The sequence below is a fragment of the Sesamum indicum genome, linkage group LG9, assembly GCF_026168435.1.
Source record: "Sesamum indicum cultivar Baizhima isolate 11 linkage group LG9, ASM2616843v1, whole genome shotgun sequence".
Lineage (NCBI taxonomy): Eukaryota > Viridiplantae > Streptophyta > Magnoliopsida > Lamiales > Pedaliaceae > Sesamum > Sesamum indicum.
The window spans coordinates 17,682,596-17,709,100 of record NC_142665.1 but is presented as its reverse complement, the minus strand read 5'-3'; the positions used below and the strand labels follow the sequence as shown (position 1 = coordinate 17,709,100).

Sequence of the window (26,505 nt, the reverse complement as noted above, 5' to 3'; positions counted from 1 at the left end):
TTAATAATAGTGATGAATAAAAAGTGAGATAAAAAGGTGAAATATGAAATTGAAAAGGCAAATCCTAACCTGATAATAATGGTGGGGCCTTCTCTTTCTGCTCTCCATTTCTTTATTTTCTTTGCAAGTATGTGTCTTGGTAAAATTTTGGTAAAAATATTAGACGTGGGATAATTTTAGTCCCACTCGACTCTGATCAAATTTAAATTAATTATATAATAAATATATATTAATTATATAATAAGTATAGTATATTTATTATGTAATTATTAAATTTAAATAAGAATTTTTCATATTGTGTATATGGTCTCCACAAACTCATTTGTTTGATATGAAAAGACGTATTCTTTTGAGAATATAATTATTGAATAAGATATTCTTTTATGTGGTAACATTATTAAAATGATGTAGAAGAATTATTTCTATATCTTTGGAATATTACACCAAAAACTAAGAATATAAATCCTAATATTTTTGTGGTACTATTGATATCCTTATATTATTTATACTAGCCGTAATGGCACGTCTTTCCTACGTGCATATAATAAATAATTATTTACGATTTAAAATATATTATAAATAAAAATATAATATATAAAGTAACACATCATATTTAAAAGCTAAATAAATAAAATAAAGACCAATTCAGGGATATTATCGACACAAAGAAAAATTAGTGCTGGTGAAATTTTCATAATAGTATAGATAGATAGTATTGATCATATGGATCAGAAGAAAAATTTCAGTAGGTGGTTGAAAATACATAAGGACATTTTTGGTAATTTAAAAAATTGGTATGACAGTGTAAGCAACCGCTATTTGTGAGTGAAAATGAGCTTTTCTTTTTCACATTAGCAACGGTGGCACGCGGTTTCCGCGCACATTATTTTATTGGATGTAACATGAGAAGTATTCATATATTCTACATTGATCAGAAAATTCAATACATATAAATAACATCGGGAACAAAATAATTTCTATAAAATTAATCGTTCTTACAAAAAAAGTTATATGAACGAAAGAGAGTAGAGTTCTAAGAACCAAAGTGAAACTTTTTCATAAATTACTTTCACAAATCGATTCGATTTGTAGTTATACTTGCATCACAATAAATTCATCTTTCAACTGCATGAATAGAGAAAATTAAAAATACAACGCATAATAATATTTCGTAAATTTAAAAAAATTGTTCAAATCACTCTTAACATCAAATAAGAAAACTAATACCATTAAAAATTAAAAAAGTTGCAAATGTGTATCTTCAATCCAAAATGCATTGACATATATAGAAGTTGGAATCAAAGTAATATTTCCAATCCTCTATTTCAAGTTATGTCATTTAAAAAGAATATTTTGAAAATATTATCCACTTTATATAAATTTATGACATGAAATAAAAAAAATGAAGAAAAATTTATATCAAAGATAATTGATTTTAATTTTATAAACCCCATATTAGTGAAGAGATAACAATGATTAATTTAATTAAATAATTGCAATAAATTAAAATGAGGAACACCAATTTTAGGAAAACTAACAATAGTCTCATGAATAATCACCCAAAACCATGAAAAATGAATGTATTGTTACAAAGTACGCTTACGTTGTAATATAATAAACTTGTAAATGAAAATTTTCTAACATAAATGGCATATTATGCTATATATAAAATCACCAAAAACCATAAAAAGATGTGTGTATTATTACAAAGTACGCTTCAATTGTGACATAATAAACTTGTAAATGAAAGTTTACTAACATAAATCGTGTGTTGTCTTATATAGGATGATCTGTTGAACGAGCAGTATATCTAATACACACCATGCTAATATTTGATTGTGTAATAATAATAACATATATTTTCTCTAAAAAAAGAAAACACCACTAAAAAAGTGTTAAATATTAAATTCACATAATATATCAAAGTTTTCTTTTTATATAAATATAGATAGTACAAATTACGTTCGTATACATATATATATAAGTGGATATATGTATATATACAAATATATAGTTATCACGAATATTTGTATTGATTTATAAATGATTTTTATTTTTTTTTGTTATACATAAAATGTGAAATATTCTTCAAATTTTGATTTATTTTTCTATTTAAATGTTTTATATTATCGAAATACTTAACATAAAATCAAACGTCTAGCAATTAAATTCCAATAAATTATATATTTTTTTAATCAGATTTGATTCTGGTCAAGTAAAACATGTCTCATGTAACTTTTTCTAGTTCAGGTGTAAGTTTATGGATTGAATTTTTTATTTTAATTATTAAATATATACATATCACGTATATAAACTCTTTTATTAAATAAAATAAATAATATAATATTTAGCCAGATAATGTGTGTGTGTGTATATATATATATTAATTAAAATTTAGATACAATATAACTCATAATAGACAATCCAATCTAATAAGCTTAAAACATGATCAAGACCTCTCTATAGTGGAAATAGAAATACATAATGTAAAAATTGTACATTTCGTCAGATTTGAATCAATTATATAACAAATATAATATATAAATTATATAATTGGTATACAATTCAACAGAAGTGATCAATTACATAACAAATATATTATACTCATTGTGTAATTATTTTGACTCGATCAGACCTAATTTAAGTAAAAACAATTCCAACTTAATACTCTATATGGGAATTGAAATAGAAATAGAGCGAAATGCACTCATTATTATTAGGGATTATTACATTCCTCTCCCCTGGGATTTTGTATAATTATACATAGACCTTTTATGGTTGAAAAATTACATCTAGGACCCTTGAAGTTTGCTTCCATCTAATAAGTAAGTCCCTCAAATAATCAAAATTTATTGAATTTATTCGTATTAATAAGAAAATAAAATAAAAATTGATATTTACCCTTGATTGACTGACTATTGATTCATTGCAGGTCAACTAATTTTATTAAACTAAGCTATCCTTATAACGGTGAAGATATATCTTTTCACATTTATTAAAGCGTGAAGACGTATGAGGGTAATCTGATTAGAAAAAGATTTATTTAATTTACAATAAGTCGGTAATATATAAATCAATCAGGGATTAACATAGATTTTTTTTTTTTGATTTTTTTGTCATAACAACAAATTCGGTCTGAGAGACTTATTTGTTAGACGGAAGCAAACTTTAGAGGTATTAAATATAATTTTTTCAAATTACACAAAAGTTATATATAATTACATCAAATCTTAAAGGGAAAAAGTGTAATTATTTCTTATTATTATGTGGATTCGCTTCATCACCCTCAAAGCCAATCAATGCATCTAAGTTCTAATCTATCCATGATCTAATGTCTCACTACTACAAACAATATAAATGTGTGCAAGTGATCTTACTATCTATTCCTAAGCTTTTCTACTTCATTTAGTTTGCCGCAATGTTGATTGTTGTCTTTTAATGATTAAATTCGAATATTATCATAGGCGGGCCGTAATTTTAAATTTTTGTTATGATGTATTTGATGATATTAAACGTATATTTTGATTTATATGTTGATTTTCACGTAACTACGCTTTGATTTTTGACAATAGTAGTCAGTTATAAGGACTTTGACAAGCAAATATAACGCAAACACAATCCTCTCTCGCGAGTCCGTGGATTGTGATCCCTACTTTCTCATTTTCGGGGAGAAAAAAAAAAGAACATAAATGTCGTTTGCAATACAATCACATATTAGTTATAGAAACACACTCAATTTCTGTGCATATTTTTTAATTTTCATTTATTAATATGAAAGAAAAATAAGATAAAATGAGTAATTAATCAGACTGATATTTTTTTTTAAACAATTTTGTTCATTTGACATACTTTAATTCCTTTGAATAATTTTTTTAGCTTGTTTTTTGTGCGTTTAAGTATATTTTAATAAATCATACTTATTTATAGAATACATTAATTAAATATTAAAATAGCAGAAAGGTATTTAAAATTCTTAAAAGTTAAAAATTTAAATGAGAAAATCACAATACATAACTCAATATACTAAATTCACTTTTCAAATTTCAATATTTATATATACAAAAATCAATTCCAACAATTGTATATTATTAACTAAATCAAATTATTATTTACTATAAATATATTTTAATAAATTATATTTATTTATAGAATATATTAATTGCACAAATAATTGGGTCCACACACACGCACACTAGTAAATATTATATTACGTGTGTGTATGGCCTGTACATATATATACAATTATATCTAAATAAAAGATATATTTTACTCAATTTAAATTTGGATCGTTGATTTTTTAATTATCAAAGATAAATGACTATTATAACAAGGGTATAATGTGTAACTTAGTAAAAGTTTTAACACCATTAAGCACAAGTAACAGCAAGAAAGAGTGTGCATGATTTCAAAAAATAAGACTTCTTTTATATGTATCTTTTATTTACTTATCTACTTTACGGAGTTTTAAAAATGATACCAAAATATTGATAAAATTTGACATAATCATATGTTTTGCAGAATTTACTAGACTAAAAGTGTCGAATTTTCTCAATTTTAAAATCATTTTAAAAGTACCGTAAATCATATAATTAACTATGTTAAATTTTCTCAGTTTAAGACGATTTTAAAAATTTTTATAAAACAGACGACTAAAATGTCGAATTCCTATGCTATAGGCCTAAAATTATGATTTCACTTTAATTGAAATTAACTTGTTCTTATTGGATGAACCAACAAGTATTGGCATTCAAGGTACTGTTAGCACTGCAGTGGCAGGAGATTGTTGATGAGAGAGAGAGAGAGAGAAATGGGATGTATGGGGAAGGAGGGGGGATGGGGATGGGGATGGGGGATGGGGCCGGAAGGTACATATAAAAGCATAAAAGAGCCGTGGGAGCACCGCAATGCTAAAAAGATGCCACACAGTCACACAGAGAGAGAGTGTGATAAGGTGTGTGCGAGTGAAGGACCATCCACTTCCACATGTATATACGGGTTAAATTATAATGGCTTTTTTTAAAATTTGACATAATTATGAATATCTTTTGTTATTTGAAAAATTATAAATATTTTTTTAATAGTTGATGAAATTATGTAATTTTTAGAAGGGGATATGAAATTATCAATTTTATCCTTACTGTTTGGATGGGATGGATGGAAAAAAAATTTAAAAGTTGTATAAAACTTATTCATTTAATCCATAAAAAAATTAAAAAAATATAAAAAATAAATAAAATAATAAAAAATAGCATTTTGGTCAGTCCACCATAAAAAATGGATGAAAAAATCTAACGAATTGAGTTAATTATTAGACAATCTAATTGATAATTTGTCAAACAACGAGGTAGTATTCATAATTATGACAAATATATATGTATCCACATTCTACCTGCACTTGTGCTGCTGTGAGCCCTTCTTTTTCATTTCTTTTTCTTTTTCTTTAATTACAGATACTTCTCTGTTGCCACATGCGCATCCCTCCCCTGTTCTCCTCACGCTCTCTTCGTTTACTCGGAACTTAAAAACTTTATATATTATCTTTATATTTCTATTCTCATACACTTAAAGAGAAATATAGCGATTATTTGCAAGCATTTTGAGAAAAAGAGTATTTTTGAGGTGTTGTTGTTAACTGTTACTTCTAAAATTGATAAGAAAAGCACTTTTAGGTCAAAAGTTGTATGCACCTGCGAGTATTTCTAATTATTTTGACTTTTTTTTATAAATAAATTTAATTTAATTTTTTTATTATTTTATCCTCATTATAATAATCATAATTCAACTTTATATTTTTTAATTTATTTTTAAAATTGCAAATTTAAAGTCCGCGTTAAAATTTTTAAGTAATTTAAATAATTAACAATAATCAAACTTACAGTTTCACATACTTAATATTTTAGAATTTTTTTATTTTATTTACTATATTATCTAATTGTATTCTTAGTAATACTTTTGATAACTTCTACTATTTTTTTATACACCCTTATTGATTATACAAATCGTACCTAAATTTCAAAAATAAATTATTGTTTAAATTCAATGAAGGAATCATAGAAATGTTTAACAAAATTAATAATTAATTAGAGAAAAAAATATTCCTACAGGATTAAAAGTTACAAATTATAACTTTTATCAAAATTAGTTGTTGTTGCACGCGGTTCCCGCGAACATATAAAAATTATAGCATGTATGAAAATAATATAAAAAGACATAAAACGTAGTGAGGTGATGAAAAAAAAAGAAGTATATAAGAAAAATAGAAATGTGGGGTAAGGTAAGAAAGAAAAAAAATTATAATTATGGGTTTCTTAAAATTACGAAAGCTTGTATGGAGAATGTGAGAGAGAAAATTGCAATAGGGTTTATTAAAATTATGAAAGTTTCCGAGGGCAAAAAAAATATGGAGAGCATGAGAAGGAAAAACGGAGTAGTGGGTTAAGAGGAAAAAAAATTATAATTTTAAAATAATTAAAAAATATTAAAAGTACTATTATGGGCCGACTTTTTTTGCAAGAATAAAATGTATAAAGGGATAAAAAATGGGACAATTAAAAATTGGTGTGATCAATGAATTTTTTTTAATAATAGTATAGATAAGTTTAATAGAATTTGATCATAAAAATATTTTTTTTTAGAAAACAGTCGAACAATATACAAAATTAAGTCTACGCCTAAAATGCAGGTTTTGCCAAGTAATTCATCTAAATTAGAAAAGAAGAATAATACCCTTTTTTTTTCTATAATTTAGTATAATTATACGTAAATTTTTTATAATTTAAAAAATTATATTTACGTATAAATTTATAAAATTTAATAAAAAGACGATGTAATAATCCCAATTAAAAATTATGGACAAACCAAAAAAGGAAAATAGAAATACTTTTTTCTTATTTTCTTGTTTCGGTTTAATTTTGTGATGGTTGTCTGGTATTTGGGGTGGGGGGGGGGGGGTTGGTTGAGTGCAGTAACACGCTCTCTAAAAATAGAGTGTGGGGAATCTGACGTATCCCCAATTCTATATTCCGGAAAATAACATTTTTATTGGTCCATTACCCACATGAACAGCACGGGAGGGTCAACTAATCTCCTCACGCGTTTCCATCTCCTCCCTGCTCCACTCTCCGTTTCCGAAGCGTTCATTCATCACCGTGCATCTCACGCGCACTCCGCTCCGCAGACTGGAACAGCGTCAGGCGGGCCCCACATCGAGGTTTCATACGTCAACATCGGTTGGAGGGCCTTCAAGTGGGGGCCCACACCTTGAGACAGAGAATTACGGGATAGGTAAAGCAGAACGAGCGACGTTACGGGTTATATACCGATACCCCCCGTTCTGTTATGTACCTTTCTTTTATATTTTATTTACTTTTTTTTTTAAATTTTTTTAAAACGGATAGTATTTTTTTATATAACTCATTGATTTAATCAATATATTATCATAATTAAGAATAATAATAAATTAGATCAATTTAATTTTAAAAAATTACTTACAAAACCTCACATAAAGTGCAAAAAACCCTACACGTTTTGTTAGATTCAAACTCATAACCTTATCTGATTACATAAATATTTGCAGTTGTTGTTCAGGTAGGAAATGTCTACAAATTTTAAAAGTAAATAATTAATAAAATTATTATCGAAATAATATTTTTATTTTATATTTTGACTTTTGAATTGCTTAAATAAATTGATTTAAACGAAAAAAAAAAAAACTCTCAACAATTCCCCAATAATTTTTGCAATTTATTGATATAATTGTTAATATTAAGCCGTTTCTCCAAATACCCAATTCAATTTTTTATTTTTAATTTTAACTTTTCTTTTCAAACATATCAAATTTTTTACTATTATTTGTGTGGAGAGAAATGATTACTATGAAGAATATTGAGACAGGTGGCGGAGATATGTAGAAGAGTGGATGCTAAGGGTTAATGATTGATGACCATGAATAACCAACTCAACTTGCACTTACTTTTTACATTTTTATCTCAACTTTTCCACTTTTTTTTTTTTATTTATTTGGGTTAAATATATTTTACCATCTCATTGATTTGACTTTTTGATTAATTAAATATTGATTATTAAAAATAGTATTTAATATAAAAATTAAATAAACGTAAAAATTTTAGTTTTATCTTTTTGTGATATAAAATACGAGGAAGAATCCTCTGCGAATATGAAACTGCAAATTATCCAGTGTTTTGAGAAATTAAGCAAATTATCCCCTTATTTGTACTATTGATAGGGAGATAACTTGCTTTATTTTTTAAGAGACGGGACGATTTTGTTAATTTTTTTTTACTCATTTCACATGTCACGAAGGATAAATTGCATTTAATTCTTGAATCAAGATAATCTAATGACGTATACAATACTTGAATTCTCGATGTAGATGCTTCATAGTTGGTTTCATCTTCCAGAGACTACGAGTGTAAATAGGAGCATCTGTCGACAAAAGGATCACCCTAAGATGATCATTTCATGGCTATTGAGAACGAATTAAATCAGATGGTTCTATTTCTCAATCTTTCTGACTTGCTCCTGTGGAACCAAGGTCGAAAAGATTGAAAAAATCAATCATTCACAACCACTGATGACGGATTCCTCGAAAAGTTAATATTTGTTGTTCGACAAAAAAAAAAAAAAATCTAAAATTTATTTAATACATCTCTCAACTCAATATGGGTAGAAAAATATCAAAATTTAAGTCAATGCATATAAACTTGTATGGAAAATATTTGAGATTTTAGGTGAGTAGTTTGTTTAAAGTATAGAGTACTTACATATTTTCATTATAATTGTAAAAATAGTAAGTAAAGATAATGTTTAACGATAATAATGAAAATATGGCGATATACAGATGGGCTATTCATTCCAAAGTAAAGACTGGAGACTGTCATGATCTTAATTGATCAATTCCATTTGTGTGATGTAGGTTCTTGTCAATTGGGGATGGTTAGTCTGCTTACCAAAAGTAAAAACTCTCTTTGATCTTATCCTGAAAAAAATAAAAAAAGAAAATTAATTGAGAGTTGAAATAGTGAAAGATTTATTTTGATATCATTGCTTCTGTGCTTTTAAATTTTTTTTTTTCGAAGTCCAAAAATAAGATAGTTGGTCCCACTAAGGTAGCCCAGAGGAGCTCTATTGGCCCGTAAGCGAGGTAATGAAGCTCGTAATTTGATTTGGCTTTATTAACCTAGCAGGTCTAAAAATAAGTCCAATTTACTTTTTTATTAAAATATTTCTCTCAAACTATTTTTAGTGATTTAAAGTTTTACTCATATTTTATTTTGAAAAGTAATATTTATAATTTATATTTTTTTATAAATTATGAAACACAAAAAATATTTATAAGCTCAATATATGCAAATATATTGTACAAAGTAAATAATTTATGTTAAAAGGTACATGTAAATATGTGTCAATACATAATGCATATAATATAATAAAAAAAGTATGTTATATAATTTATAAATTTTTATTCAATTATATATTCACGTCATAAAATATATCATATCATTACTTAAAAAAATATAGAATATTATATATTAATTATATTGTAGATTGGCATATTTTACAGTATATTTATGTTTAATATAATATCTTAAATTTGTATAATTTGTTTTTAAAAAATGTTGAATATATACAACAATACAGGCAAAACTATGTAATTTTTTTAGCAGTTGTGTAAAAAATATAAAAATTATAAATTTATAAAATTTATACAGATTTTATAAAAATTAAAAATCTTGTGTATTGTTTATTATAAATAAATAAAATTATAATAATTCAGATTATATTTGGAGACTAATTGTAATAGAGATATTTTAGGGGTGTTAAGGACATTTTGGCTATAAAAAATTAGTATGTATCACGAAAAGCCATTTATTACATTACTTTATACATAATTTAGGGGGTGCAGAGTGTATTTAATCCCAAATTAAAAGATAATGAAAGCTTTCATATATGTTTACATATTTAAATTTATGTATCAGATATTCAAGTTAATGAATGCTCTCCTTGCAACAAATACCTTTCATGGAATTCCACACGAAAGGGGAGAAGAAGGAGAAGACGTTAAAGCATCAAAAACTCTCCACAAGTCTTCCAAATTGCTTTGAAGAATGAAAAAATTTCCAAACGCCAAAGTGCTCTTTGCAAGTCTTCCATGTTCCGCAACTTTTCGATACGTAGTCTCCAAACCTTCAACCGGACTGCACAAGTCCTCCAAACTGTCTCTTGAAGAATCAGAAATCTTGCACACGTCGAAGTGCTCTTTGCAAGTCTTCCATGATCCACAAATTTCTGATACGTACTCTCCGAACGTTAGACGGACTGCACAGCTCTTGCATATTCCAACTCCTCATATTCAAAGTCCATTTCTCGAGAAGAAGAGTTGATCTGGAGATATACTTCCTCGTGGTTCAAGACATCAAAACAACTTCATTCATTGAAAAGTAAGGTTTTAAGCTCTCAAAAGCAAGAAAAAAAAGGAAGTGAAGGATCAGGGGACTAATAGATTTCATATATTTGTCCACATTAGTTTTTCTTGTCTTGTGATCCCTTTACAAACACAATATCTTTGTGGAGAGCAGTTTTTCATTTTCTGAAGTTGAAGAATTCTTTTAAGGTTTGTTTCAATTAAAGCAAGTAATGAGGTGAACCACCACCTCTCAAGCTTTAACCATAATGGCAGCTCGTGGGTATCGGAATCTAGCTGCATTACAATAGTCGAAAGACTTTCACAAAAATTCTAAGATTAACGGGGAATTAACCTATTAGCACTCTAGTTAGTAATGTGTTTATTGAAAAAAAGAAAAAATTTAAATCAAAGTGAAAATAATGTTAAAGTGATGTAATCAATCTGGAGTGCAAAAGGTATGCTGAAAAAATAGCCTAAAAATAGAGAGGTGATGAGAGTATGAGTATGATAGCTTGTGTGCTACCAAAATGACTGCACAATGCCTTAATTTAAAGGCATTCGTAGAGCAGGATCGGAAGGTAGTTGTGGTGATTCGGTACCATGGTAGCAGCATGTATTAGCTACATAACAAAATTATGGTGAATTCGGTACCACGGGTAGCTGCATGTATTGGCTACATAACAAAAGATGAATTTTAGGATTTGGACTTATCTAGACGAATATATGACTTTTTGACCGAGCCTTACCCAGTCTAGTTGAGTATCCGTGATTCAGTTACTTGCTGATTAAAGAGTTAATTTCAGCCGAATCTCTTGGAGTTAATCAGAGATTTTTTTTCTTTGATGTGTCTTAAGGTGTCAGCAACCTGTAGACGTGTCATCCCTACTATATGATGACTCAACTTGCTGCATTAAACTGATTTCTTAGGCTGTCATGTTAGTAAGACCAATGCATCAATTGATCTCCTTGGTTAAGATCAGCCACAACCTTAGAAGCACCGCAGCTGCACTGAGGTTGGGGAATTAGATAGACCAACTTGTACTACAACCTTTTAGTATTGCTGAAATAAGTTGAAACAGACAAGGTCCTGTAATTTTAAAGAGATTTATTTTTTTAATTAATAAATAATAGGTTCATTACTTTTTCCAAACCATGCTTCTTATTCAAGGCAGAGTTCCCTGGCTGAGTTGATGTACAAGAAAGACTCAACAATCTCTTTTGAGATTGAATTCAAGATCCAAGAGGTGACCATATAGTCGGCCCTAATTCATTGTTCATACTCCTTATCATCCTCCGCCGGTTCTGTGTTCTTGGCGTTTAAGAAGCCGAGCGTCATTTTTGCCCCAAGAGCTATCTTAACTGAACGGTTGCAATGAGGTAATTGCTACTGTTCAGAGGAGTTGACACCAAGATCATTCTTGAATTATCAGAAGTTCGGATCTTCAACAATTCTAGCTTAGATCCTTTCCTTTGGCAATCTTTGAACTTATACTAAAAGACTAGCTTGTTACATAAAAACATAAGGAGAAATGAGGAAGACAAGAGAGAACGTATTTGAAAACCATCAAAGATGGCTCTGATACCACATTAGAATAGAAGAAAATTGCAGAAAGTAGGAAGAAACCATTGGATTTTCTTTTGTGTTTCTTGAAGCTTGAATGGTTTACAAAAAACTGATACTCTCCCTCAGCCCAGGGATGTATATTTAAAGCCATCATATGCACTTAACCGTCATTAACTAAAATTAACTGCTCCTAAGTTACTTAAACTAAACAACTGCTTTGGCCAAGTGGAAGCCAATTGGTTGCTACACTGGCCTATCTACTAAGGATAACTGTAAGCTTTCAACAGAAAAGTGTTAGTGCTATTTGAAATTAAAAAAAAGTGCTAAAACATGCATTACAACTCTTACAACTAAAAGAAACGTTAATACTAGTGGCTAAAGTAAAAATGTAAGACTCAAAAAAAATTCTAAGTCTTAAGTCTTGAGTGAAGTTGTTCCAGCAAAGTGAGTGCAGTATATATTGTCAAAAAGTATATATATTTAGAAAAACCTGATCCAAAAAGAATCAAGTGATAACCATAATATTGTCAAAAAGTATATATATTTAGAAAAAAAGGAAATTTTGTCTCAGTAACGAATTTAATATTTTTAATATAAATAACAATTATTTTATAAAATGTGTGCATAAAATTATCACTAGTAACCGTTGATATACCTATACCGTCACTACAATATATATATATATATATATTTGGGATAATTACACTTCTCTTTCTTAAGGTTTAGTGTAATTATATATGGACCTCCTGTAGTTTGAGAAATTAAATTTAATACCTCTAAAGTTTGCTTCCATATAACAAATAAGTCCATCCATTAGACAAAATTCACCAAGTTTGCTAATGTTAACAAAAAAATTGGAAAAAAATCTGTATTTATTCCCGATAAACTTATTACTGACTTATTACAGGTCAAATAAATCTTTTTCTGATCAAATTACCCTCATACGTCTTCATGCGTTAATACATGTGGGAGGTATATTTCACCGTTATAAGGGTAGTTTAGTCCAAGAAAATTATTTGACCTATAACAAATCTGTGATAAGTCAACCGAGGGTGAATATTAATTTTCATTCAATTTTTTTTATTAATATCAGCAAATTTAATAAATTTTGCTAACGAAGGAACTTATTTGTTAGACAGAAGCAAACCACAATGGTTCTAAATGTAATTTTTCAAACTACAGGGGTCTATGTGTAATTATATAAAACCTCATGGAAGAAGATAATTATCCCCATTTTTTTTTTTAGTGAATTTTGTAGGGATCACCGTAAATGTGTTTCTAATGGTTAATAACAATAATTTTGTAAACGTTTTTACTATAAAATCGTCACTACTTAATATATAAGTTTTAACAATTAATTTAAATATTATGTTTTATGTTTGTGAATAGCTATAACAATAATTGAGGTCTTACTCTTTCTGATTTCTCTATGTTCCACTCTTGGAATGTTACTATGTTTCTGCTGCTACTTTATTAATTTTGGGCTGAAATTTTAGGTGTATGAGTTGGACATTCAACTAGCTAATGTACTATATTTACCTATTCTCACCAGATGCATGCACCTCTTAAACAAATCTTTCACTTTAGTCCCTTAAGTTTGTAAAATTATCAAATTAGTCATTTTTTTAAAAGAAAAAAATAACTTTTTTATATTTCTTTTATACTGATATATTGTAATTATTTTATGTGAAATGGAAATTTTGAACTCTTGTGAACATAATAATAATATATTTTTAAGTTGAAAATAAATAGTATCTTTTTTTCAGTAGTTTTAAAAAACAAAAATTATGAATAAATTTTAAAAACTTATCTAATCTGAAAATGTAATTAAAGAAAATTGAAGTCAGTAATTTTTTATTTTAAGATTTAAAGGTAAGTTTAAAAAAATTAAACCTTAATAATATTTATTAAATATTTGAGTTTTCGAATAAAAAATTGGCAGATTATACTTTTTAACTAGATTCTTTGGTGGATTTCGTATATACATAATTCATTTAGAGAAAAAGTTCTGATATGGTACCATTTTATAGAAAAAGTTCTATAAAAACCTCTTAAAATGAATTTTATACATATTTCAAACTCACCTATTTTAATATAGTTAAAAGTACATTTTACTAATTTTTTCTTCAAAGTCATAGTTGTTTATATTTAATAAATATTGTTAAGATTTAATTTTTCTAAACTTTATCTTTAACTCCTAAAATTAAAAGTTGACTTAGATTTTTTAATTATATTTTCAAATTAGATAAGTTTTATAAAATTCATTCATTTTTTATTATTTTTGGTCACTTTTGAAGAGAGACAGCGACTATTTTATTTTAAGTTAAGCAATATGTTATTATTATGTTCATAAGAGTTCAAAATTTTTATTTTTCATGTAAGATAATCACATCATATTCACCATATAAAAATATAAAACATTTAGTTTTCTTTTTAAAAAAGAACTAATTTGATAATTTTACAAATTTAACGGACTAAAGTGATAAAATCAAACTTAAATAGACCATTTTACCTTCCAAAACGTCAAACTCCGGGCACATTTTTGTTGAAAAATGGTTAGAAGGACCAAATTGAGACAAAAAATTAAAGTTTAGAGATGCTATAGTCAATAAATCAACTTAAGGGACTAAAGTGATTTTAAATGAAAACTTAAGGAATGAAATATAGCATTTATCCAAAAAAGAATTAGAAAATTACCTCCTATCAATGATTTCAATAGGAAGGTAGTTTGTTTCATTTTTCAAAACATACGGAATAATTTACTATTTTATTTTTTTACAAGAATTTTTTCCTTATTTTTTATATTATAGAGAAATAAATTGTACTTTTTCCTATATTTTATTATGAATTTTATAAGAAACTAGTACTGACCGTTTAACTTTGAACATACTTGTGATTCTATTTTTTTTTTCTTTTTTTGTTTTTAATATATAGGTTGGAATATTCCAATCCCCCAACGTAGACATATGTAGAGTTTAGAAATAGTAATGATAAAGTAATTTTTATTTTAAAAAATTCAGCATATTGCACATTCTATGGAATTTGAGTGGTTGGAAAAATAAAATCTTCGCAAACGTCCCTAAAATTTTAGAAAATGCACGCAATATAAATTTTTGGTGGAAATTGGAATCTCAAAACACCCTGTCGCAAATACCGTTGCAAACTTAAATAAAAAAAAAACATATAATTTCTTAGATACTACATTTTTATTTACCCTATTAATTTCAATTTAAATTAATTCTTATGTATTAATTTTAATATTTATTACATTTGTATTAACTTTTTTATCAACTACAATTTATTATTTAATTAATCAATGAAATTTGGCTTTTTGGCAATTTAAAAAATATAAAAAGAAATTCCCATAGATTAGAGACAACTATATTCTACATTAAACTTCACACACCAAAAACATTTTAAACCTATCACAAAGGAAATGAAAAAAAAATGTCGTTACAAAAACAACCGTCCCAAGATTTGCAACAGTAAATTCGATCACAGCTGTCATGACCTCCTGTTTTGCAATGGAAATTTGTTGTAATATCCGTTGCAAATTATTTTTATTAATAATAAAAATTAGCCTGTCGCAATGGCCTTCTAAAGCCCCAAATTTCAGTCCCCTTCAAGACAACGCCAGTTGCTACATATCTTCCTACTTGTCCTACTATTTTTAACATTATAATAAAATATGATATTAGTGACAAAATATTAAGTGATAATTTTAAAATTATCATTAGAAATGTATATTAAGTGACACCAATTTTATCTAGTCACTATATAATTATTAGTGATAAAACTTGTGCATAAAGTTATCACTAAATACTTAGTGACACATCTATAGTCGTAACAAAATATAATTACAATTATTATTCGTTGTCATTGGATCGTTACTATACACGTGTTACTAATTGTATTTAGTGACAACATTGTGCGCATTTTTTTGTCGCAAATTCTTGATAATTGCAATTTTTATAAAATAATAATAATTATTAAAATCAAGAAATTTATTATTGTGATAAAATAAACATTCTTTTTATATCTATATATATAATTAGTAACAATATTAAAATTATCACTTGATTTCTTTTGTCACAAATTTTCTATTTTTTTGTAGTGTAATTCGTTGCAAATATTTTGCAACTTAGGTTCCATTTTCATTAACAAAAAATACAAGTAATTTTATTCTTACTATTTTCTAGTTTAATGAAACAACAAAAGACCATTTAATTTTTTTATTCTGCGATATGCTTAGCCTTTCAAAAGCATGACATTTTTTAGTACCTATATTAGTTTCATATTTTTTAATTTAAAAATACAATATCTTGTTATAAGATAACTTGATCTATTCTAAAACTAAAGGAAATTTGGATTTTACGGCAGAATAAAGTGTAAAAGAAAATTGCTATTTAAATATAAAAAAAGGGTGTTAAATGCAGATCACCCATATGATATATGAAATGAATAAATAACTTCTTATATATATAAAAAAAAGAATAGAAAATTACGATCTCTGTATTTTGAATAATGAAGCATAGGATGAAATTTGCTATTTTTTTTTACGGAATTTTTTTGCTCATTTTTCATATCACGAGTAAATTACATTTTTCCCATAAAAAAGGATCAAAAGCTTCTGAATTTGCGATGAATAAGCTCAGTCGTTTTTGTAAATATATATCATCGATTAATTACTTGTTTAAATAATCAACTAGAAAGGTGTATATACATATACATAAATCTAATTACTTCTCATAATATCATTTAAGTACGATAGATATTAATATGAAATTAAATAATTAGTACAGCAAGAGAGAAAATTAACGACATAAAAGTTAAGTGATAATTTTATTATTGTTATTAATTATATGTATTAAATAAAATAATTATTTTGTTACAATAATGAGTTTCATAATTTTAATTATGAGAATTGTTTTGTAAACATTGTCATTAGCGAGAGCCAATGACAATTGTGGATAAAATTATACGAAAATAATTAGAGACATATACATTGGTGACGACTTAATAATGAAAAATAATCAGTGTTATTACACTTATATTATTACTAAATTCTTTACTACTTTGGAACAAGATACAAGAAAAGGGCAAGTATTCACCAAGTTTATATAAAAAAGTGAGTATATCGATATTTATTCAATTAATATATATTAAAATGAATTTATTTACAATAAACATTCATATAATATAAAATAAATAATCAAAGATTATACGAAAGCAAAATCTATACTTCAAATTTAATCATCGAAATTCAATTTTAACTATTAAATTAAGACACGAAGAATTTCATTCGATTGATACGAAGAGTAGGGAGAAAAAGAGAGAACCTGAAAAGTAGTTGTGGTAAGGATTACGTAGTGATGAGGAGTTCCTCGGATTAGTCGCCAACTGCATGTCCGCACATGCTGCCCACCACCTTCATTCATTTTCATTTCAGCTTTCTTTCAATGATTGTTTTGCTCAGAACATTGGATAACCATGCATATTATTTATTATCAAAACCCACAAAAACCATCCACTTCATTTGCCTAGATTCTCCACGTATAAAAAATTAGAAGAAAGTTATCGTGATGTCGGGTACGTGGTCTTTTAATATGGGAATTAATAATATGTATATATTGTATGCTTGAAGGCTAAATTGATATTTTATTAAATTTATATATTGTAATTTGTTGGATATATATATATATATGTAAAATATATGTACATTGAACCTTGGTAATGTAAGTATAGAGAGGAAACAGCCTAGGTATAATATGTCACTTATTTTTGTGACATATGAACCTGGCAACGTTTATGGGAACTCATTCCAAGGTGATGAGGATGTCCACCTGATTGAGAGCAAGAGAAGTTGTGATGATTGACCTTGAAGCGAGGGACTGAGACTTTCCCGTGGGAGCTATTGCAATCGACTTGTGACGACAATTATTGAAAAAAGTGTTCATCATGTCAATTAGATTTAAATTTCTAATACTAATATAGTGAATTTTTTTTACTTGAATTTTATGTTACCAAAAAGGGTAAATGGTATATTTTGTTCTTAAAACTTATGTCTAGATTCACTTTAATTCTCAAATTTATTTCGTAATGCTAACATCTCTATACTTTCTTCGGCCGGATTCTAACCTTTTGAAGGATAAAAGAGTGGATCTGAACTTTTCTTTTAAGGAAAAAATTCAAACAACCCCCTTGTTATATTGTAAATGAATAAATCATTCTCTTATAAAAAAAAGAAATAGCGATTTATCTTTCTATATTTTTTGAAATACAAAAATTTATCCCCCTATGATTTTTAAAATGAAGCAATTATCTCCCTATATAAGGAGGTAAATTACTCCATTTTAAAAAGTACAAGGGGATAAATTACTATATTTTTTTCATAGGAGGTAATATGCTCATTTTCAATATCACAGGGGTTAAATTTCTATTCACCCCTTTTTTTTTTATCACTTTAGTTTTTTAAATTTATAAAATCGTCCGATCAAACATTTTTAGATTATAGGTTCCTGCCCAAAATGTTGTATGTTGGCCTTTATCTAAGAATTGCTCCTTTGGTAGCTAAAACACATTGCGACAAAGTTAAAAATTGAAATTGAGAGAAGTGGTTGTTGTGTTTTGGTGGTCATTTGGCAAAAAGACGGTGCTCTTGGAGTCACGAAACCCAGGGCAAAGTTCTTCATTTAATAACATGATTGTGTGGTGTAATAGTGTGGATAATTCTTAGTTGGATGCTAAATGTAATTATTTAAAAAATACGGTCATATATCGTAGAACACGGTCAGAGTATGTTTAATTTTTTCATTTTCAAAAAAATAAAAAATAATAAAATTGCCCCTATAGAGTAAGATATGTACCGGTCACATGATAATTTTTTAACCACATTTTCACCAAAAAAAATAGTTAGAGGAACCAAATAGAGATAAAATTTAAAGTTTTGGGTCGCCAAAATATAAAATGAACTTAAAAGACTAAAATGATTCTATATGCAAATTTAAGGGACCAACTATACTATTTAGTCTAATGAAAAACACTTATTCGCCCATATTTTTTGTATCGTAGTTTTCATACACTGCTACGATCTATTGTCATGCATATGATAGTTGATAATGCCTCCCTTAGTCATTTTTTTCAAACGCTAGAAGCAAAAGACTGGGTCATATCTGTCAACCCAGCGGCCCCTATGCAATAAAAGTATCAAACTTATTTCATCCAAATTAGGTTAACATGACAGGTTTCGAAAATAAAGCTCAATCAACAAGCCCACACGATGAACATCAGAAATGAGAGACAATGGTTCCTCTTAGGAAATACTTCCTTGTTGCAGTGAGATCCGATGTACCACCCATTGAGCATATCTTGGAAGATCCTAATGTATTAGTCCCCGCTTTGCCGGCCTTACCTACTACAACCAACCCGCTCTTCTGTGAACAGTTCAGCAGGTCAATTATAGATGTTGTTACCTTGGTCATCCAAAGATCCCATGATCCTACTGCTGCCTATAGAGCATGACTGCAGTAGAAACACCTAATGCCCTAGGAGGATGAAGGTAGAAGGACTAGCTCTACTATGCTCCAACAAGGTAAAAGCTTCACCGTGCTGATCACACCAACAAGAAAAATGCTGATAAAGTGGATATGAGTATATTGCAAGCCCTCTACCGCAAGATGTTATAACTTCGCCAACAAGTAAGGAAAGAAACTCCTCACTTGGAGCAAGGAATCCTCTTCAGTGAATGGGTAATGGTTGAAGAACTCTCAGCTCATTAATGCACCAGCACATCCACCATCTTATAATGGGACAACCTATCTTATTGATCACATTCGTAAGTTTGAAAATAATGCACCACTACACAAGTACTCTGATTGCATAAATGTCGAGTCTTTCTTACTAACTATTGAATCTGCCTAACAATAGCTTGACCAACTACCACCTTGCTCGATACACTCCTTTGCAGAATCTACTTCACTCATTGTGCATTAGTTTGCTAGGAGCAAAAAATATCGCAAAACGACCATGAGCCTCTTCGGGATAAAACATGGATAGAAAGAAACATTAAGAACATACATACATCGATTCGCCAATGCATCCTTGAAGGTACCCGCTACCTATTAGGAGGAACTAAACACCACCCTCACACAAAGCTTAATAGCAAAAGATTTCTTTAAGGCCTTCGCGAAGAAAGTAGCTTTCAACTTTAATAATTTGCTAGCCCGAGTTGAAAAGTATGTGAACTTGGATGAAGCACAACAAATGAAATGACAATGGAGTAGCAAACATAAGAAAGACATGAGACATAATACGCTTGAGAGACCCAGATCCGAGTCAAAGGAAGGAGTTATGCCATTTTTTTTCCCAATCAAGAACATTACAACCCCATAATTGCTAGTCCAACTCAGTGTTGAAGGCCATTGAAGCGAAGATCTACTGAGGTGGCCTAAAAAGGCTTGCGATGGAACTACTAATTTAATGTCCGACAAGTTCTAACAATTGCATAATGAGTATGGTCATGACACCAATGATTGCTTTCATTTGCAGGATGAAATAGAGAGGTTGATTGAAACAAAGAACTTGAAAGATTTTTAATTTATTGATCCAGGAAACTGAGACCCAAGAAGGCAAGATTGTTAGGAATTACATGCTATAATAGCACTGGGATTCTATGTAATAAAGAAAAGTTTGTGATAGATGTTTTTGTATATCTTTTATGATAAACTTCATTGTCATGTTCTCCGAACTTCTATCATTTGCTAGTATTATGCCCTAAGGTGAATTGTTTAGCTAGTGACGAGCTCCGACATCTGAACTTATTGACAGGCTCAACCAGTGACCTTATTGACGGGCTCCATCAGATGAACTTGTTGATGGGCTCCGGCCTATGACCTTGTTGGCAGGCTCCAACTTGTGTACGTGTTCACGGGTTATAGCCTGTGATGATGGGCTCCAACCAATAGTCTTTGTTGATGGGCTCTGACCTATGTACGAGTTAATGGGCTACAACCTATGAACGTACTGATGGGCTCCGACCTGTGTCCCTATCAGGGTTGATAAAAAAATATTCAAACCATCCAAAATCGCCCTAATCAAATCGAATCGAACTATTTTTTATTATTTATTTTTCAAACCACAAATCTAAATTTTGAGTAAACTGCACTATTGGCTTTTAAGTTATATACATAATAATTTGATAAAATAATTAATTTTTTAGAAGAATTTCATATTCAAATTATATAACCCCAAAATTCATATATAATCAACCCCTTCAACTTGGTTGTACCCCTTTGCAATAAGACGAGCATTATACCTCTCTACAGTCCCATCAACCCGTAATTTAACCTTGAACAACCACTTACATCCAATGGCGCACTTCCCGATTGGAAGTGGTGTTAGCCTCCAGGTATGGTTCTTCTCCAATGCCTGCAATTCCACATCCACCACTCTAGAAATTGGGTAGCCTTAGTAAAAGTGCAAGGCTCCTTTAAGACAGAAAGGGAAGCTACAAACGTATTATATGAGGGAATGAGAGTGCAGGATGGATGAATTATGTTGACAGATGAAGTCGTTAAGCCACACAGACTTGTGGCCACTCTAGTTGACCTACAAGGTGGCAACAAAGAGCTAGTGGCCGTGTTGTTTTGCATAAGCTCAGCTGCAGGTTCATAACTTGCAATATGCGGAGATGAGGATGCATTAGGGAAAGAATGTAGCTGGTCAGGATGACTGCTATCAGCACCATCATGAATTATAGGAAGTGGACATTCAACGTGTTCTACAGGTCCAACTTGAGCATAGGAAAATATAAGCTCATGAAACACCACATCCCTAGAGGTGAAAGAATGTGATCCTCCAAATCATAAACCTTATAACCCTTCTGTGTCATCTAATAGCCAAGAAACACACACTTGTGAGCTCTCTTGTGAAACTTGGACTTCTGTGGATTGAGATTCGTCGCAAAACATAGACATCCGAACGTTTTCAGGTAAGTGTATGATGGGGGATGTCCATTTAAGACCTGGTAAGGAGTGTTCTAGAGCAGGATGTGCGTAGGAGTCCTATTAATAACGTAACTAGTTGCCGATATACATTCCCCCCAGAATTTAAGTGGAAGTGAAGCCTGGAATAGTAGCGCTCTAGCAACGTTGAGCAAATGCCTATGCTTTCTTTCAACCTTCCCATTTTGTTGGGGAGTCTAAACGCAGGAGGTCTGATGTATGATTTCCAACTTTTTTAGTATAGGGATTGACAATTCGTGTTAATAAACTCAGAGCTATTGTCTGACCGAAGCACTTTTATCTTGATTCCAAATTGCGTTTCAACCAACACTGAGAAATTAAGTAGTGTTATGGTTACTTGATCCTTATGTTTAAGGAGATAGGTCCACATCGGTCTGCTGTAATCATCCAAAATCATCAATACATAATGACAACCTGTTGTGCTAGGTATCTTATACAGCCCCCAAAGGTCTAGGTGAATCAAATCAAACGGTGAAATAGTTTGTGATTCACTTAGTTTAAAGGAAAGTCTGGATTGTTTGGCTTTTGGGCAGATCTCACACTTCATTTACAAAACTCATTTCAAATGTTACACTCTAGAATGTGCTTTATTGTTGTCATAGAGGCATGCCCCAGCCTTCAATGCCACAACGTATCATTACACTCAACAACGGCAGTACATGAATAAGGAATAGACACATTAGAACTAGCCAAAGGTCCAGAAATAGAATGCTGCAGAATGTAGAGTTTCCTGCTCAGTTCTCCTTGTCCCATTATTGCTCTAGTTGCCTGGTCCTGCAAGATACACCCAAACTGATTAAAAGAGAAAGTGTAGGAACCTCCACTACATAGCTAGCTCACTAAAACGAGGTTAACAGAGAAATATGGAATGAAGAATACTGATTTAAGTATAAGCATATTTGAAATCCTCACAGTCCCAATGTAGGCCACCTTTTTCTTCGTTCCATCGGGTAAGTGGATAAAATGTGTGTGTGAAGGAGCATAATAAGAATCAAAGCACGACAGATTTCCACACACATGGTTTGTCGCTCCAGTATCTATTATCCAGTCCCCAATATGCAATGTACTAGAGTCAGATGAGTTACCTGCAAACTGATCTTCGGAGTGAGCATAATTCACGAAGTTGAAGATGGGATCTGAAGGTGTCTTCTTACTCTTTACCAACTTTAATATTTCTGCCACCAAGTCTCCAACATTTGAGTTTGATTCAACCTTCGTCACTGCAACATTAGTGGTGTTAATTCCTGTTGCTGCCATGTTACTAGTGAAACGGTAGTTCCCCCCAATCTGTTTCTTCTTGTCGTTCAGTGATTTGTACCACTCCGGTACACTATTGAGTTAAAATCAAGTCTCTCTTAGGTGTCCCAACTTGTGATAATGAGAGCAAACCATAAGATGTTTATCCACAAATGGCCTACGCTTTTGGATTTGCCTATGAGATCTTTCTCTTTTACTGTCACGCAGAGAGAATTGATATACTACGTTGTTAGAGTTATCTGCTAAATGAATCTGCACATTGCGTTGCTGCTTTACACCAAAAATCATAACGAAAGCTTTTTCCAAATCAGGTAAAGGGTCCATCATAAGCAGCTGGTTTTTTCTTTATCAAAGGTCTCAATGAGCCCCAAGAGAAATTGCATAAGTTATGTTGAACTATGCATCTCATTAATCGCCTTGTTTACTCCACATGTGCACTTTGGAGAAGGAGCTAAACAGAATATCTCGTCCCATAACTTCTTTACCTTCGTTAAATAGTTAGTCAACGTCATATCACCTTGAGAAATGGAAGAGATCTCTCTCTGTATTTGGTAGATCATAGGGCCGCTGCTCCGACCATACCGTGCTTCAATTTCCAACCACAATTCCCGTGAAGAACTCACATACATAAAAGCTTCTATAATTCTCTTGACATCGAGTTCCACAGCCACGAATTGACCATGAGATCTGCCTTTCTCCATTGCTCAAACAGACCAGATCCTGCTGGAGGACGAGGAAAAGTTTCGCCAATAAACACTAGCTTCATCTTACAGTTTAGAGCCACATAAACTGCTCTATTCTATGTTAGGTAATTGGAGCCGTTCAGAGGTGAAGAGGACAGCACAAAACTGGAATTATCAGAAGGATGTAAGTATAGAACTTCCTTCTCGTATTGCTCCGCCTCTATTGACGGCGAATCTGTCATGTTCATCCACTGCAATTGTAGCGTTTTGTGTATACAAAACAATAACTAGTATCAAGAGTCCTTCAAGACGAAAGCTCTGATATCATGTGGAAAACCAATTTCAATAAGAAAGGAAGGAGATTCAACAAATCAGAGAAAATTGGTAAATTGCCCATGGAGTATTTTCCTTGCCGCAAAAATCTATTATAGAGTCTCAACGAAATGGAGGAGGAAGACTGCTTAAATAACAAGAACTATCACCAAAATCTAACTAATCAGCAACTGCCTAATCAGACGACGTGGACCAATGGGAAGGAGAATAAATGATGCGGACGATGATTGGACAAAAGGTGAGTAACGGAGAAAGAAAAAAAGGTAATAGTGAAACACTTTTTCTCCTACAACTTCTATACCTAATCTAAGAGATCAGACTCTACACCAACAGCCTCTAGTTTCTTCATCTTCATCAGCACACTAAGGCTCGATTAATGCAACACCTGAGCTTAAAGTAGAGATTACAACAAAGATTCATCAATATTACCAGGTTGTTGATAATCTGAATCTGAAGAGTCATTGTAATTTAACTTAGAAATTTTTCTCTTCCCCTTTGTTCATTACAAAAGGTAGGTTTTCTAATCCAATTTCTTCATTTGCCCCAAATCTGTCAAACCCCCACCCCCTGACTATGTCTTCACAGGCTTAAAAATTACTTAAATATACATGCGGGGCCAGTATGCTACATTTTTTGGAACACAGGAGAATTTTTTACTAATTTATTTATTATAAAAAGGTTTTTTTATTTTTTTTGGAAACACTGATGGTAAATTGCGTTTTACCCTATATGAATTAAACAATCCTTAAAGTGACATGACGTCCATCTACGTGCTATAAAATAACACAAGAAGTTCTCATGGCGCATGATTTATATATTCTACGTCCCCAAATAATGCAGCTTTAATTAGTGATTAGGAATAAACAATTGCTTTGGTTGATAGATCACATCCAACATATAATATATAACTCAAATATAGGCCTAAAACAAATAGTAAAATCGAAAATTATTGATGTAATGGCCATTTAATTAGTGAGACGTCGTTTGTCAGTCACGCCACCAACACTAAATCCATAATTATTTATCATTTTTGAATGGCATTAGTGCGTTAATTAGTCACCAATCATGGTTTGATAATGATCAATTTTATGACAAAATTTAGGTTTTTATGTGACTTTAGCATGATGAAGAACACCAAATTTTAGGATCGCTTTCCATGTATCTTTTAATGCTCAAATTTCGTATGAAAATAAGGACGTAAACCTAATTTAAAAATCTAAAAGCAGATATTATATTTATTTCCCGGAATGGCTTTCACAACTCAAAACGGCTGTATATAGCTAAAAAAAAAAATTTAATCTTGATAGCTCATATGGTACTTATCAATTTAGTTAATTAAGCGATATAATTGGGACCCCAGTGTATAGCATTTTGGTCATGAATCCCTCTAGAGTCTTTTTGGGGTATTTGTTATTTTTGGTAGTTAATTTTGATTCATTATTAAAATTTGGTTGTTTAATGTAATTACTAGATTAATTTTATAATTTGATACGTACTATAGTCTAGTGGCACTACACAAGTCGAAGGATCTTTTTGAAATTTTAAGATATCACAAGACTGACATGCAAAATTGAGATTAGTATTTCGATATTTAAGTTAGTAAGGTATTTAGGATAATATGAAGAATTTAAGGTAAACCGTAAAATCTAATAATTAGATCGAATGCTGGAAGTATCAAACAGAATGTTTAAAATCATGTGTGAAGAGTGTAAATAGATTAGAAATCGTGTCGATTTATTGAATGAGCTTGTTATTCTGTTGATCTATCTGGACCCCTATTTATATGAGTAGGTTTGGAGAATCTAGGGTGGTTATTGGAAGTTAGGACATCCCCAAATTCCTTAGGATGTCTACTTTGGGAGGTGTTATTTGATGTGTACAATAAAATTGACGTGTCAGATGAGATAGATGGACCCTAAACTTGTTGGAATTGGGTCTGGACTGAATGTTTCCATATATATATATATATATATAAATCTTTCTCATATGATTAATAATGTAGAAATAAAGAGTAAATTATATTTACATCCTCAATAAAATTACAAGTATATTTTCTGAGGCGATGTTAGTATAATGCACCTTATGGGTATTTGTGTAAAATTTTACTTTAATAAAATTTATAATTATAATTATAATCTTAAAATATATACTTATAATTTTAAAAAGAATAAATAAGATTTGCGTATTTGTACCAAAGTACAATTTATCTTAAAATAAAAC

General features: G+C 29.9%; 1 long non-coding RNA gene across 1 annotated transcript; it reads right to left on the bottom strand.

Annotated features, from left to right (window-relative positions):
• Positions 1–22,387: 22,387 nt before the first annotated feature.
• LOC148786960 (uncharacterized) lies at positions 22,388–24,631 on the bottom strand. Its single transcript, XR_016067501.1, has 2 exons — positions 23,098–24,631; positions 22,388–22,786 (listed from the first exon to the last, which is right to left on the bottom strand). It is a non-coding gene; the product is annotated as an uncharacterized LOC148786960 (long non-coding RNA).
• Positions 24,632–26,505: the final 1,874 nt, after the last annotated feature.